This window comes from Lycium barbarum, chromosome 12 (genome assembly GCF_019175385.1).
Source record: "Lycium barbarum isolate Lr01 chromosome 12, ASM1917538v2, whole genome shotgun sequence".
NCBI lineage: Eukaryota > Viridiplantae > Streptophyta > Magnoliopsida > Solanales > Solanaceae > Lycium > Lycium barbarum.
The window spans coordinates 51,279,727-51,296,183 of record NC_083348.1 but is presented as its reverse complement, the minus strand read 5'-3'; positions in this window follow the sequence as shown (position 1 = coordinate 51,296,183).

Sequence of the window (16,457 nt, the reverse complement as noted above, 5' to 3'; positions counted from 1 at the left end):
TGTAATAGTTAGACTTCCGCAGGTTTTATTTATTTATGGCATGACAAGACATTTTGAAGATTCTTTTATATTTTTTATATACTTGAATATTTTTGAAATTGGCTAAGTAATTGGCAATCGTTTTGGTGGTTAGTTAAGTAGATGGTTCACCCACTAGAGGATTTGTGTGGGTGCCACTCACAGCTGTTTGGGTCGTGACATTAAGACTAACTTCCCTTCTTTTTGGCATGATCCTTATGAACGAAACGTAAACGTAAGGCTGCTCCATAATGAATCTATTTGTAATATATAGGGATGTTCCATGTTGATTCATGTTCTAGAATGTTGTTTTCAGTAAGCCTTTCTCCAGATTCAGTATGATTCATAGAGTCTCTTGTTGATGAAAATGTTATCTCATAATGATGTTCGGAGGTGTAACGATCTTACGTCACTCCGACAGATTCAGGATGTACTCTTATCATATTCTTGCATTGCATTTCATTTATATATATGTGTGTGTGTGTGTGTGTGTGTGTGAGAGTGTGTGTTTGTATAGACCGTATGACCCCTCAGGCATTATATATGCGTATATTATGTATTATATATGGGGTATGGGGAAGGTGATGGCGTTATTTACGCACTACCACCTGATCAGCTGGTCACATGATGATGATGATGATGCTCACAGAGGCCGATATGATATGATGGGATGCCCACAGAGGCTTGACAGGCATTATATACGCATATATATGTATGTCCCTATGCATGCATGCACAGTACTTATGCATATCATTGGCCCTTAGAGCCAGTTCAGATGTTCAGGTTGCATTCTTTTAATCCTACATATTTTCATGTCTTCTTTATGTTACTTTCATGCCTTACATACTCAGTATTTTATTCGTACTGACGTCCCTTTGCTTAGGGACATTGTGTTTCATTCCTGCAGGTCCTGATATATAGGTTAACGGTCCTCCAAGTATGTTACCACTCAGCAGACAATGTCATCGAACTCCACTTGTTCCGGAGTTGCCTTTTTGGGTCAGTATAGATATATCTGCATGTTTATGGGTATGGTGGGGCCCTGTCCCAACCTCATGATGATTATGTACTCCTTAGAGGCTTATAGACAGAAGCCATATATATAGATGCTTTGTTCAGATGTTCATATCTGCCTCATAGGCCAGTATATCTCATGTATATCATGTTGGGGTCGTTTATTGTCGAGTATCCCTTATGTTTATTCAGTTTGTCACATAGCGGCCCTCCTGGACCACTTATGTATGTTAGTATGTTTATGGGTGTATGTCATGGTGGTGCCCGGCAAGTAAGTCCCAAGTGCCCGTTGCGGCCCTCTGGTTTGGGCCGTGACATGTACCACATGACTCGACATACAAGCGCAACGAGCCCCCCGAGAGACTAGTACTTCTAAACTTTGATCAAAATATAACACTTTCAAAATGACTAATCTGGATCATAACTGTAGCTAACAAAACAATTAAAAATCTTTGTCATTTTGTTAAAAAATCCATAAATACAATCCCACTCAAATTTACAAAGTCATATGCTAAGTGATCAATATATTTTTCAAATTTATCTCTGGAAAATATAAGTAAATTTCAAGTTTTCCTCCATATTAAGTTTGTTTTGTCCTATGTCCGAACACAAGGTTTCTTGCATGTTTTGCCTGCTATTACTTTCACAAATAGCGATAAAGGGGTCAAACGTATCTCTAACCCGTTTTGCTTTCAAGTTCAGTAAATAATTATTTAATACTCACCCAACCCTATCCACTCAAAGAAATTAAAGTATGAGAAAAAGAATCAGATCTGCACAAAAGGAGATGTGTTGAGAATATAGTGAAGCAAATAAAAGTATAATTTCTCTAACAGCTTAGGCTTTTAAATAAAAGTATTTTTTATAATTAAAAAGAACTTCTACTAGACAATCTCATCATTTACTACTGGAAAATCTCTAACAGCTTAGGCTTTTAAAAAAAAGTATTTTTTATAATTAAAAAGAACTTCTACTAGATAATCTCATCATTTAATAGTGGCAAACAAAATTTTAAAGAGTTTTTGACAACTAAGCAAAATAGTTGTTACACACACTACTAAAGAGAGATCAACCACAAAGCAAAAGCAATACGAAAGCCTTCATTCTAAGTATTTTGCCTCCCTTCTATAGTATGCGTATTTTAGCAACTAACCAAGCAAATGGCGAGCAACTCAAGCACAAATCCAATTGATCAAATGATGATAAGATATGATGAGTGCCTAAAAATCATGCTACAAAGCTTGATCACTACTTATTTGATGGATGTCATAAATTTATGAAGAATGGTAAGGATGGAACTAGGGATCATACATTTGTGTTAATTGTAGATGTATAAGGATCTTCCATCGCATGTATAATCCGCCATTACACCGGCATCAAGCGATATAAGTATCAATTTATAATTATTTAATTATATATATACACACACATACATATCTGTATTTGTCATGCATTAAGATTTGTTTACTTCGTCTAAATTTTTATTTAATACTTATAAAATAGGTATAAACATTTTTATCCAGTTAATTTGATTTTTCATTTAAAATTGAACCAAACAATAATTTTTATTTTTTAACTAGTGAATCAAAAATAAATCTATTTATCGAATGAGTCTGATAGGCATAAAAATAAGAAAGATTTTCAAGCTTGGAAAGAGAAATGCTTGGAAAAGAAAGCAAGAAGGAAAAAAGAATTCAAGAAAAAGAAGGATTTTATTAAGTCCAAAAATCCTAAATCTTGCTGGAAATGCGGTAGAACAGGTAATTATTATAAAGATTGCAAGGTTAAGAAAAAAATTAAGAGTCTTAACATTGATGAAGAATTGAAGGATACATTATCCAAATTATTATTGAATTCAGAAGATTCAGGTTTTGATTCAGATATATCATAGGATTCTACTTCAAATGAAGATCTCAGAGTTCTTGAAAATGAAAGTTATATTTCTTCGAATTCTGATGAGGAATGTGCTCCTTGTCAAATAGGACAACCTTGTTCTAGTAAAGGCAACAAAGACGAAGATGAATTTTATAATGTCTTCTCTCAGTTCAAGGATTTGAATATCGATGTCTTAGATAGTAATAACCTGGTTGACTTATTAAAAATGATCAAAGATCCGGAGATCAGATCTCAAATCATTGATCAAATTCAGGAAGCACCTGAAATTCAAGGTGAAAGACAAAGTCCAGAAACATCAGGTCCATACACCATGTCTGAAGTTAAAAGACTTCTTGGACAAAGGAGAAACATTATAAGTACTCCTAGTACGGCTCAAGACTGGGAAAAAGAGATTGATAATCTCAAAAAGGAGATTTCAAATATCAAAAAACATAATATCATTCTGGATTAAAGGATTTCTAAAATTGAGGGGAAGGGTAAACAAATCATAGAAACCCCAACCATCGAAGTTACTGTCATGGAAGGTACATGTAATAAGGAGGATAAAGAATTCCTCCAAACACTTGAGATAATTACTTCTCAAAAGTTTTTTATAAAAATTACTCTTTAAATTGATTATAATTTTAAAAAAGAATTTACTGCTTAAGTTGATAGCGGAACTGATTTAAACTGCATCAAGGAAAGATTAATTCCCTCTAAATATTTTCATAAAACTACTCATAGTTTTAGATCTGCTAATGGGCAGAAAATAGAAATTGCTTTTAAATTACCAAAAACATATATTCGTCAAGAAAACGTTTGCATACTAGAAAGTTTTGTACTGGTAAAAAATATTTCAAACCAAATAATATTGCGAACACCATTTTTTCAAAATATATTTCCTATTTTAAGATGGGATAAGAAAAGTATTATAGGAACTTTTGAAGGAAAAGAGGTTAAATTTCAGTTTATAACTGAACCTTTTTCAAGAATTTAAAATGAAATCAAAGAAAAGTTGATGACTAAACATCAACAAGTCAATTTTATCAAACAAGAGATTTATAGTAATATCGAGGAAATTTTACAAAATCATAAATTACAAAAAAAAATGATTTCACAAAAAAATCAATTTTCATTACAAATTTGTAGTGAACATCCTAATGCTTTTTGGAATAGAAAAAAGCATGTCGTTACTCTCCCATGTGAGGGTAATTTCAATGAGGGAAATATCCCTATGAAGGCAAGATCATGTTAAATGAATTCGTGTGATCCGCCCCTATTTATGGTATCAGAGCCAGGGTACGGATGTAGTAAAAGATGATATAAGTTTCAACACTCTTTTTTAAATGAATATCATTAGAAGTAAAAATATTGTTAAAAACAGTAAGAAAGAGTTATATAATATGCCTTAGCAATTAGATCTACTTAATAAGTGGACTATCCCTAAGATTCAACCTAGATTAATATATCATATGGGAACCTTTGAGAAATCAAGTCTCAAACAAGTGTAAAAACCACAGGAAAAACTATTACAGATGATAGTGATGACAAATTTAGGAAATTCATCTTTCTCCTCGGTTGATGCATAAAAAGCTCTCCTCTCTCTCCTATTATTCCCATGAAAACCCTAAACTAAACCTACTTCCACACTATGGCCACTCCGGCCACTGGTCAGCCGTCAACGGCGGCTGGCCAGCCTCCATCAACTTCCAACCTAGATCACTACCCTCCCCTTACCAACACGAAAATACCCGTTTCTCAGCCTATTGTCCTGCTTTTATCAGTCAAAGATACAAACCCTACAACCTACATGCAGACTCTTGTGCATGAATGTACCCCTACTACCAACCCCATTGTTGATCCTATACCTATCAAGGAGGTTCAATATGTTGATGGTATCCCAGTGATGCGTTGGACTATGTCAGAAGTATCAAGAATGGAGCAAATAGAGAATTTAAAGCATGATATTGTAGGTAAGTTCTCATATGATTGGCCAGAAATGGATAAGTTAAGAGATATTGTTCCAAGCCAATGTGGTGCTAAAAGAAAGTGTCAAGTTGGATTCATAAGAGATCGACATGGTTTGATTAGATGTTCTTTAATGGAAGACTTCATAAACATCTCTTCTAAGAGTGCCTTTTGGTTGAAGTCTAAGGATGGTAAGTCTTATCAGATGAGACCTCTCATATATGATTCCCATTTTAGGGTTGACGAAGAGACTTCAATTGCAATGGCATGGATATTTTTCCCTTTTGCCTACTCACTTTGTTAAGGAATCTTTGTTTACCTTAGCATCGGCAGTTGGGAAGCCATTGTTATTGGACATGGCTACTATTAATTAAACCAGGCCTAATTGTGCTAGGGTAAAGGTGCAACTGGTTTTATTATCAGATCTTCCTAATTTTGTTATAATGGAGATTGAAGATGACCAAACTAAGGAAGTGAATGTTATGAAAGTAAAGATTCAGTATGATCATTTGCCTAAGTATTGTATTGAATGTAAGTTACAAGGCCATTCAAAGGAAGAGTGTAGAGTGTTACATCCTGAGTTGAAGGCAGAAAAGAAAGAGGATGTCTATGAAGGAGAGGCAGAAGTGAAGATAAGTGAGGTAGTGACAGCTGAGAAACAAACAGTAGCAACAACATCTAAGGGATTTCAATATCCAGGAAGGTATAATAGGTATAATAGATGGAGACATACTTTATATTTGCCAAAGGAGTTATCTAGTGGGAAAATTGTTACTTATCCAAATGCTACTAACATGGGAAAGAAGAGGAAGGAGGATGGTCATGCAGGGAAAGACAAGCAACCAGAAGGAGTATCCCTTCAAAATAATTTTGAAGTATTGAATGACAATGTAGAAGAAGGGGTGGGTAATGACAACACAAAGGATTTGGTTCCTACTGAGTCAGTAGGGACACCCAAAGAGCTAGATGTTTTAATCAAGAAGGTAGAAGATGATGGCAAATCTGATGAAAGTTTGAAAGTAACTAGGGAAGGACATATGGAATGCAGGCTGAGAATGGGAAGGAAAGTGTGGGTACTGAGATAGTTATTTAAAAGGGCCCTGAAGAAAATATTAACAATGTAGATGATCCTCAAGAGACAGTTACTGATGGAGGAGACAAAGTAGCAGATAGCCAAGAACAAGTAGAAGATAGGGTAGGTTCTGAGATAGTTATTTAAAAGGGCCCTCAAGAAAATATTAACAATATAGATGACCCTCAAGAGACAGTTACTGATGGAGAAGACAAAGTAGCAGATAGCCAAGAACAAGTAGAAGATAGGGCAGGTTCTGAGATAGTTATTTATAAGGGTCCTGAAGAAAAGACTAACAATGTAGATGATTCTCAAGCTGATGGAGGAGACGAAGTAGCAGATAGCCAAGAACATGTAGAAAATGGAGAGAAGCAGAAATTAAATGATTGTGTGGACAAGTTAGCTCAGGATCATGAGCTAAGTAACACAGTCTTTAATCAGGAGCATACTCAGAAGGAATTTCCTCTTCCAATTGTGCTCAGACAGGAGGATCAGTTGAATTTTTCTATAAATCATAATGGAGTGGGATCCTACCCGCCTGAAAGGGAGGAACTTGATGATTTGCATGTGAATCTGGGGGGAAAAGGTCAAGATCAACAAATTCTATCCCTGAAGAAACCTTCTCCTTTGAAGGAACTGCATGATGTAGTGTCCCATAATCTAGCAGATATGGCAGTACCTGAGCAGCTTAATGTAAGTAGCAGAGCTAAAGATGGGGTAGATGAGGAATCCATAGAGTAGGTTTTTAATCAGGTATCTAAGGAAGCTGATATTTTTGTAAAGTCCATGCAGAAAGGGAGTAAGAAAGGCAAAACAACAAAGTGTAGTGGATATTCAACCTATAAGAATATTGCCAAATAGAGCTGTGAAAAATGTCAATAAATCTTTATGAAGACTCTATTTTGGAATATCAAGTCTGTGAATTCACAACAAGCTTTTCATAGAGTGCAAATGTTACATAGGCATCATAAATTCTCCATCATTCCTTTGATGGAACCATTTCAGCAATTTAGACACATTCAAAGATTTAGAAGGAGATTGGGCATGAGATATGCACATCATAACTGCAATGGTAAATTTTGGTTCTTTATAAGTGATAATATAGATGTAGAGGTACTTCAGGATACAGATCAACAGATTACAGTTAAGCTAATCTTTCAGGAGGATAATAAGATTCTTATGACTACTATGATTTATGCAAAGTGTGAAGCATTGGAAAGAATTAGTCTTTGGGATAACTTGTATAACCTGGCTGATCAATTGGAAGTGCCCTGGCTTGTGGGAGGGGATTTCAATGTCATTATGCATGAAGATGAGAAAATAGGGGGTCTGCCAGTTTATCCAGATGAGTATGAAGATTTTGCATTCTGTGAATTCAAGTGAACTATTTGAAGTTTCTTTTAAAGGGAGCTTATTCACATGGTGGAATGGTAGAGCTGGTAGGGATTGTATTTTTAAAAGGTTGGACTGAATGCTCCCTAATTCAAAACTACAGGATTGGTTTGGTCACATGGAAGTTGAACATTTATCTAGAACTGGTTCTGATCATGCTCCTCTTCTACTTGCTTGTGGAAATTCATCTCTACATGTAAGGAAAGCTTTCAGATATCGAAAGTTTTGGATAGAACATGAATCCTTCTTAGAGGTTGTGAATCAAGGGTGGAATACTGATTTTGAAGCAGATGAACTCATTACTTTTAAACTGAAGCTAGTCTGTTTTATCATAATGGAGTAAATCTACCTTTGGGGATATCTTCAAGCAACTAGTAGTAAGGGAAGATATTGTGAGAGTTCAAGAACAGATTTTTGAAGATGATCCTTCTCCTGCAAACAGGATGGTACTCCAACTAGCCCAAGCAGAATTAAAGAAGTATATGCATTATGAGAAGGAGTTCTGGAGACAGAAATCTCATTTTACTTGCTTTTCTGAGGGGGATAAGAATACAAGGTTTTTCCACAATATGGTAAATGGTAGGAGGAAGAGATTGCAGGTCAAAAGGATGAAAAAGAAAGATGGAAGCTGGATTGAGGGGCAAGATGCTCTAGCTGAGGAAACAACTCAATTTTATCATCATCAGTTTACCCAGGAAGATATCTCTTCTGATTTCTCATTGCTGCAACATGTTCCTAATATGGTTACTCAAGAGAAAAATCAGATACTTACCAGCATGCCAACTCTAGAAGATGTAAAGAATGCAGTTTTTGATCTGTCAGGAGATAGCTCAGGTGGTCGAGATGGTATGATAGGAGCATTTTATCAAGTATGCTGGGAAATTGTGGGGGCTGATGTCTATAATGTGGTGAAAGACTTCTTTGAAGGACAGACTTTGCCAAAGTCCATAACTCATACAAATTTGCTTCTGATCCCAAAGAAGAATAATGTCGAGACCTTTGCAGATATGAGGCCCATAAGTCTCAATAATTTTATTAACAAAGTGATCTCTAGTGTGGTGCAAAATAAACTTGAAAAAGTTTTGCCGTCTTTGATATCCTCTAATCAGTCTAGTTTTGTAAAGGGAAGATGTATCATTGAGAACGTACTGTTAACTCAAGAGGTGGTATCAGATATAAGATATAGGGGAAAACCAGCTAATGTGGTGCTTAAACTGGATATGGCTAAGGCCTATGATAGAGTGTCATGGGATTTTTTGTCAAGAGTTCTGAGGAAGATGGGATTTGCAGAAGTATTTATAGATATGATATGGAGATTGATAGCAAACAATTGGCACTCAGTTTTATTCAATAGACAGGCTTCTGGATTTTTCCACTCAACAAGAGATGTTAAGCAAGGAGATCCACTCTCTCCTACTTTGTTTATTTTGTCTGCAGAAGTGCTGTCTAGAGCATTGAACTCTTTATTTGAGGACAATGGCTTTAGAAGCTATGGAATTCCTAAATGGAGTGCTAATTTGAATCATCTTGCTTAAGCAGATGATACTAATATATTCTCATCTGAAGATGTTACTTTGTTGCAGCTGATCATGGGAATATTATAGGAGTATGAGCAGATGTCAGGGAAGTTTATCAACAAAGGAAAAAGTTCCTTCTACATGCATAATAAAGTTGCAAATGTGATAGTGCAACAGGTGGAGGCTATTACTGCTTTTACTAGAGGATCTTTCCCTTTCACATACTTAGGCTACCCAATCACACATGCAAGAAAGAGAAAGGTTGATTATAGTGACTTGATCAAAAAAGTGAAGGACAAACTGGCGGGTTGGAAAGGAAGACTTTTATCTTTTGGAGGAAAAGTTGTTTTGAACAACAGTGTTTTACTGAGTATGACAATTCACCTACTCTCAGCTATCAGACCTCCAAAGGGTGTTATATATGACCTGCATAGGGTGTTTGCAAGATTTTTCTAGAATAATAGTGAAGAAGGAAGAAGAAGACATTGGTCTTCATGGATGAATTTGTGCTTGCCAAAGGAGGAAGGTGGAGTTGGCTTCGAATCCTTATTTGATGTTTCTAAAGCATTATGTGCTAAACTCTTGTGGAAATTTAGAACTAAAAATACTCTATGGTCAAATTATATGTGGAACAAGTATTGTAAAAGGCACTACCCTCAGTATGTGCCTTGGAAAGGAGGCTCTCAGGTCTAGAAAATGATGTTAGAAGCTAGAGACAACATGGAGCATGAAATATGGTGGGAGCCAAGAAGTGGAACCGCTAATATCTAGTTTGATAATTGGACAAAACTTGGAGCTTTATACTACTTAATTCCTGGTGAGTTTGTTGTGGATGAAACAATACAAGATGTGAAGGAATTGAGAAATCGTGATGGGTGGAACATGAGTAAACTACAACAGCTTTTTCCTACTGATATTGTTGATCATATATTGAAAGAATTAGACTTTCATCAATATACAGAAGAATGGGATAAACCAACGTGGATGATGATAGCATCTGGTAAATTTACAGTTGGAAGTGCATGGGAGCTCTTAAGAAGGAAAGCTGGGAAGTCTGATATATACAAAAGCATGTGGATACTATGTTTGCCTTTCAAAATCTTGTTTTTTTTTCTGGAGATTGTGGAAATGCAAACTACCAGTAGGGGATATAGTGAGAAGGATTGGGATTGATACATAAGGAAAATGCTATTGTTGTGATCCTAAACAATGTGAAACTGTAGATCATCTATTTCTCACAGGAAATATTGCTTCACAGGTCTGGAGATATGTTAAAGTTGTTGTAGGAATCACAACAATTTTGCTTCAGGTGAAACAAGTGATACAGGTCTGGTGGAATAATGATTTTTCATCTAGGTTCAAATCTATTATCAGAGCCATACCAGTGATCACAATGTGGCATATATGGAAGTGGAGAAACACTGTGGTGCATGGAGGGAAGATGACAATCAATAAGGTGATATATGAAATAAATTTGACCATACACCAAATGTGCAGAGTTAGAAATCCAAGAATGCAAGTACCAAAGCCTCTTCCACAGATTATGCAGATGTTTGAAACATACAGACCACATATAGTGAGAAAGATACTGAGATTGAATTTGCCTATGCCAGGGTGGTTTAAGTGTAACTCAGATGGTGCTTCTAGAGGCAATCCAGGGCCAAGCTCAGTGGAATTTTGTATTAGGAACTCTGAGGGAGACCTGGTGCATGTTGAAGCTAGAAGAATGTCAGATGGATCAAATTTAGTTGCTGAAGCAATGCCATTACAGGAGGGGATTAAATTACGTGTGAAAAATTATCTATTGCATGTAATCTTGGAGACTGATTCAATGACTCTTAAAATGATCTTGACAGGACAATGCGAAGTACCATGGAGTATCTCTTTGATCATAAAGGATATTGCAAGGTTGAGGAGGGATAAGGAAGTGAGAGTGGAGCATGTACTGAAGGAAGGAAATGGATTGGCAGATTTTTTGACTAACTTTGTGTTTTATTTTGTAGGTGAACATCATTTCAATAATTACCAATCACTTCCAAGGAAAGCAAGATAGATTTTGAATACTGAAAAAGCACAGATGCCATACATCAGAATCAGGCAAGCCAAAGATCATCCGATTCCAGGAGATTAACACATGCAATGAGGATTCTGCAGTATGTCAAAACTGCAGTAATCAGGCCTAGAAAAGATTTAGCAAATTGAATATAAGGACTTTTGGACAGGTTACAACAGTGGTATTAGTGTGATTACATGCTCATTCTGTTGTCACTTGTCCAAAGGATCCTTTTATACAATCATTCTTGAAGGAAAAGGTCAACACTACATAGGCCTGGATCAAACACAGAAACAGGTGAACCTGAGGAACTTTCTGAAAGAATTCTATTCCATCCTTGAAGCCTGAATTTTAATTCAAGGGACTGTGGATCCATAGCACCTGCTGAGAGCTTGAGGTGTCAACATGGTATCAATTCAAGGCCAAAGGATTTGCAATAGACAAGCTTTTAGACTTCCTTTAGTTTGGATTCATGTATTATATTCCTTTATTTTCTGCATTTTAGTTTTTGTACAAAACTTGATTTTTAATAGGGCACTATCAGGCAATCTGCTTGGTAGTTTTAACTCAAAAAAAAATGGATGATAGTGACCATGCTACTTTTAGATTATTATCTGAAAGTGATTTAGCCCCTTATAGAGAGACCCATAGATTTATGCATATTGGGTTAGTACAGGTTGCATTCAAGCCACTTACATTAAGAGGCTTACCTGAAAGCGTTATAACAGCTTTAAGAGATGGCAGGAACTAAAACTGGAAAAAATCCCTAATAGGGAAAGTTCAAATATGTTTAGCATATGGTCATGCAGGTATCTTTGCAGGATGACAATTCTTTAAATGCTTTAATAATGTGTTAAATTACATGGTTATGATTATATGCCTAGTACTGAAGCAATATATATTTGCTATAGGATATATTTTAAACCATTATATACTATGAATCCTATGTGCAAAATTATGGATTTCAAAAATGAAACTATTTTATGGTGTGTTCAGTATGGAGGAAAACACTTTCCGGAAAATGTTTTCCAATTTTCTCATGTTTGTTTGGTCAAACATTATGAAAAATATTTTCTCTATGAAAACAAGTTCCTTAAAAATGGAAAAAATGACCTCCCTAATAAACGTAGGGAAAACAAGTCCAACAGTGCATTCCACCAACCACCTAACCCACCCCCAACCACCAAACCCCAGCAACTCTCACCACCCTACCCCCACCCCCCTCCCCAAAAAAAATTTAATTTTGTTTTGAAAAAAAGTTTTGAATTTTTTTTTGGCTTTTTGCACCACCCACCCCCAACTACCAAACCCCAACCACTTCCGCAACCATGCACCACCCCACCCTCCAACCACTCCCGCAACCCATGCACCACTCCTCCCACGTCGTACCCTACCCCCACCCGCACCCCACCTCCCCCTAACGCCCCCCTAAAAATATCTTTTAGGTTTCTACACCACCACATCCCTCCCCCGACCACCACCCCCCACTCAACCCACCCCCAAACACTCCCCCCACTCCGCACCCTACCCCCTCTCACCCCCAATTTTTTTTTCTTTTTTCTTAAAAAAAGTTTAAAAGTTTCTTTTTTCATGTTTTTCACCCCACCCACCCTGACGGTCACCTCCCTCCCGACACCTCACCACCCCCTCCAAAAAAAATAATTTTTTTTAAAAGTTTTGAAAAGTTTTCTTTTTTGATTCTCTACACCCACCCCTCGCACACACCCCCTACCTCCTCCCAAATTTTCGACTTCCTATTTAATTTTACCTTTATTAAAAAATATAAAAATTGAAAGTTTGCGTAGTTATTGGAGGGGGTGGCGGGGTCGTGGGGGTGGGTGGTGTAAAATTTCAAAAAAAGTAACTTAAAAAAAATTGTTGGGTGTTACACCTCACATTTTTGTACGTTGAGTTTCGCCGAGTACTAGTTGTCCTAGTCTTAGGAAGCAGGACAAATTTTTCGAGGCCATGAGGATAGACATGCCCATCTTGGGTATATAAGAGAGTAAAACCATGTTTAGTAAGCTTCAGGAAGGTCTAACACTTGTCGGATCATCAGAGTTAAGTTTCGGTGAAAGTTCAACAAAGTGTCACAGTATGGCGAAATATATGGCTCTCAGAGCACACTCTGCGAGACGCAGACCATGTTTGAGAGACGCAAAAGATGCAGCGTAGTGTGATAGAAAATTTTGATGATTTTGGTCTGCGACATGACATGCGGCTCTCAGAGCACGCTATGCGACGCCGCAACCTCGCTGCAGGTTGTGTCGGTCCAGAATTTTCTAGAGTTACTATAAATAGACCCAATTCGAACCTCACTCATTATTTCACCATTTTTGGACCTAGACACTTCCAAAACTCTCTCTACAATTCCTCATATGATCTAAGACCAAAATCAAGGGCAAACCAAGTGCTTTTAACATAAAGAATTCCATAATCATCATTAGATTGTTTTCTCCCTTGTGGTACTGAATTTGGAGACTTCTTGGAGGTGAAGAAATTACGAATGTACAGTGATACTTGTGATTGAAGGTAAGATTATCACACCATCTTCATGTTTATAGTATTATTTGTCCTTTATACAAGTTATGGGAAGGAGAACATGCAAAAGTAAAGTTTAATAGTGCTAGACTTGTTCTTAGCTTTGTTTGAGTCATGAATTGTTCTAGACTTGATATGGTTGTGATGTTGTTGGGATGGTTATCCAAATAGAGTTGTAGTAGGAAGATGTTGGAGTGTTAAGTGAGTTGTGAAGATAGAAAAGAGCTAGTGGGGAGTTTGTGGTGCCAAAATATGAATAGGATCAAGTAAAACAAGTTACGTGAAACTTATGCACATAAGATGTTCGAAAAAATGTCTAAATAAGTTCCCTTATAAGTTATGAACCCATCGTTGATACGGATACTTCGTTTACTGTAGATAATCATTCGTAGAGCGTACGAGGACTCATGGGATCCATATAACTAAGGAGAAAAAGTATGTTAAGGCTAACTCTTTCTTTCTTAAGGCATGATCCCTTTGTTGTGAACCTACACATGATATCCATAAAGTCCCTATTCCAAAAAAAAAATGCTAGAAGCTCATGATTCTCAAGGTTTTTATGATATCATTATTAAATGTCCTTCATGATGATGATGAGTTCATTTCTAGAGATACCAAAGCTTATGATTTTTGATGTTCCTGTGATATTATTGAGCTTGTTCCATGATTATTGGTTTTATTCATTATTGTTGATCTCACCGTACGATAATTGTTCTTTCAAGGTGAGATATAGTGATGATGGTGATTAAAACAACAAGGTACAAGTCAACACGAATAGATTAAATCAAACAAATTTTTTATCCGGAAAAAGCTCTCTTCTCTCTCCTCCTATTCCCATGCAAACCCTAAACTAAACCTACTTTCAAACTATGGCCACTCCGGCCACTGGTCAGCCGTCAACTGCGGTTGTCCAGCCTCCATCAACTTCAAACCTAGATCACTACCCCCCCCCCCCAACCAACACGAAAATACCCGCTTCTCAGCCTATTATCCCGCTTCTATCAATCAAAGAAACAAACCCTACAACCTACATGCAGACTCTTGTGCATGAATGTACCCCTACTACCAACCCTATTGTTGATCCTACACCTATCAAGGAGGTTCAATATGTTGATGGTATCCTAATGGTGCGTTGGACTACGTCAGAAGTATCAAGAATGGAGCAAATAGAGAATTTAAAGCGTGCTATTATAGGGAGGTTCTCATATGGCTGTCCAGAAATGGATAAGTTGAGAGATATTGTTCCAAGTCAATGTAGTGCTAAGGGAAAGTGTCAAGTTGGATTCCTAAGAGATCGACATGTTTCATAAACATCTTTTCTAAGAGTGCCTTTTGGTTGAAGTCTAAGGATGGTAAGTCTAATCAGATGAGACCTCTCATATATGATTCCCATTTTAGGGTTGACGAAGAGACTTCAATTACAATGTCATGGATATTTTTCCCTTATTTACTGCCTACTTACTTTGTTAAGGAATCTTTATTTACCTTAGCATCGGCAGTTGGGAAACCACTGTTATTAGACATGGCTACTATTAATAAAACATGGCCTAATTGGGCTAGGGTAAAGGTACAACTGGATTTATTATCAGATCTTCCTAAGTTTGTTATGATGGAGATTGAAGATGACCAAACCAAGGAAGTGAATGTTATGAAAGTAAAGATTCAGTATGATCATTTGCCTAAGTATTATACTGAATGTAAGTTACAAGGCCATGCAAAGGAAGAGTGTAGAGTGTTACATCCTGAGTTGAAGGCAGAAAAGAAAGAGGATGTCTATGAAGGAGAGGCATATGCTCAAGAGACAGTTACTGATGGAGGAGACAAAGTAGCAGATAGTCAAGACAAAGTAGAAGATAGTGCAGGTTCTGAGATAGTTATTTATAAGGGTCCTGAAGAAAAGACTAACGATGTAGATGATTCTCAAGCTGATGGAGGAGACAAAGTAATAGATAGCCAAGAACATGTAGAAGATGGAGAGAAGCAGAAATTAAATGATTGTGTGGACAAGTTAGCTCAGGATCATGAGCTAAGTAACACAGTCTTTAATCAGGAGCATACTCAGAAGGAAATTCCTTTTCCAATTGTGCTCAAATAGGAGGATCAGTTGAAAGTTTCTATAAATCATGATGGAGTGGGATCATACCCGCCTGAAAGGGAGGAAGCTGATGATTTGCATGTGGATCTGGTGGAAAAAAGATAAAGATCAACAAATTCTATCCCTGATGAAACCTTCTCCTTTCAAGGAACTGCATGATGTAGTGTCCCATATTCTAGCAGATATGGCATTACCTGAGCAGCTTGATATAGGTAGCAGTGCTAAAGATGTGGTAGATGAGGAAGCCATAGAGCAGGTGTTTAATCAGGTAGCTAAGGAAGCTGATATTTCTCCAAAGTCCATGCAGAAAGGGAGTCAGAAAGGCAAACAACAAAGTGTAGTGGATATTCAGCCTATAAGAATATTGCCAAATAGAGCTGTGAAGAATTTCAATAAATCTTTATGAAGACTCTATTTTGGAATATCAGGTCTGTGAATTCACAGCAAGCTTTTCATAGAGTGCAAATGTTACATAGGCATCATAAATTCTCCATCATTGCTTTGATGGAACCATTTCAGCATTTTAGACACATTCAAAGATTTAGAAGGAGATTGGGCATGAGATATGCACATCACAACTGCAATGGTAAAATTTGGGTCTTTATAAATGATAATATAGAGGTAGAGGTGATTCAGGATACAGATCAACAGATTATAGTTAAGCTAAGTTTTCAGGAGGATAATAAGATTCTTATGACTACTATGATTTATGCAAAGTGTGAAGCATTGGAAAGAATTAGTCTTTAGGATAACTTGTATAACCTGGCTGATAAAATGTAAGTGCCCTGGCTTGTGGGAGGGGATTTCAATGTCATTATGAATGAACATGACAAAATAGGGGATCTGCCAGTTTATCCAGATGAGTATGAAGATTTTGCATTCTGTGTGAATTCAAGTGAACTATTTGAAATT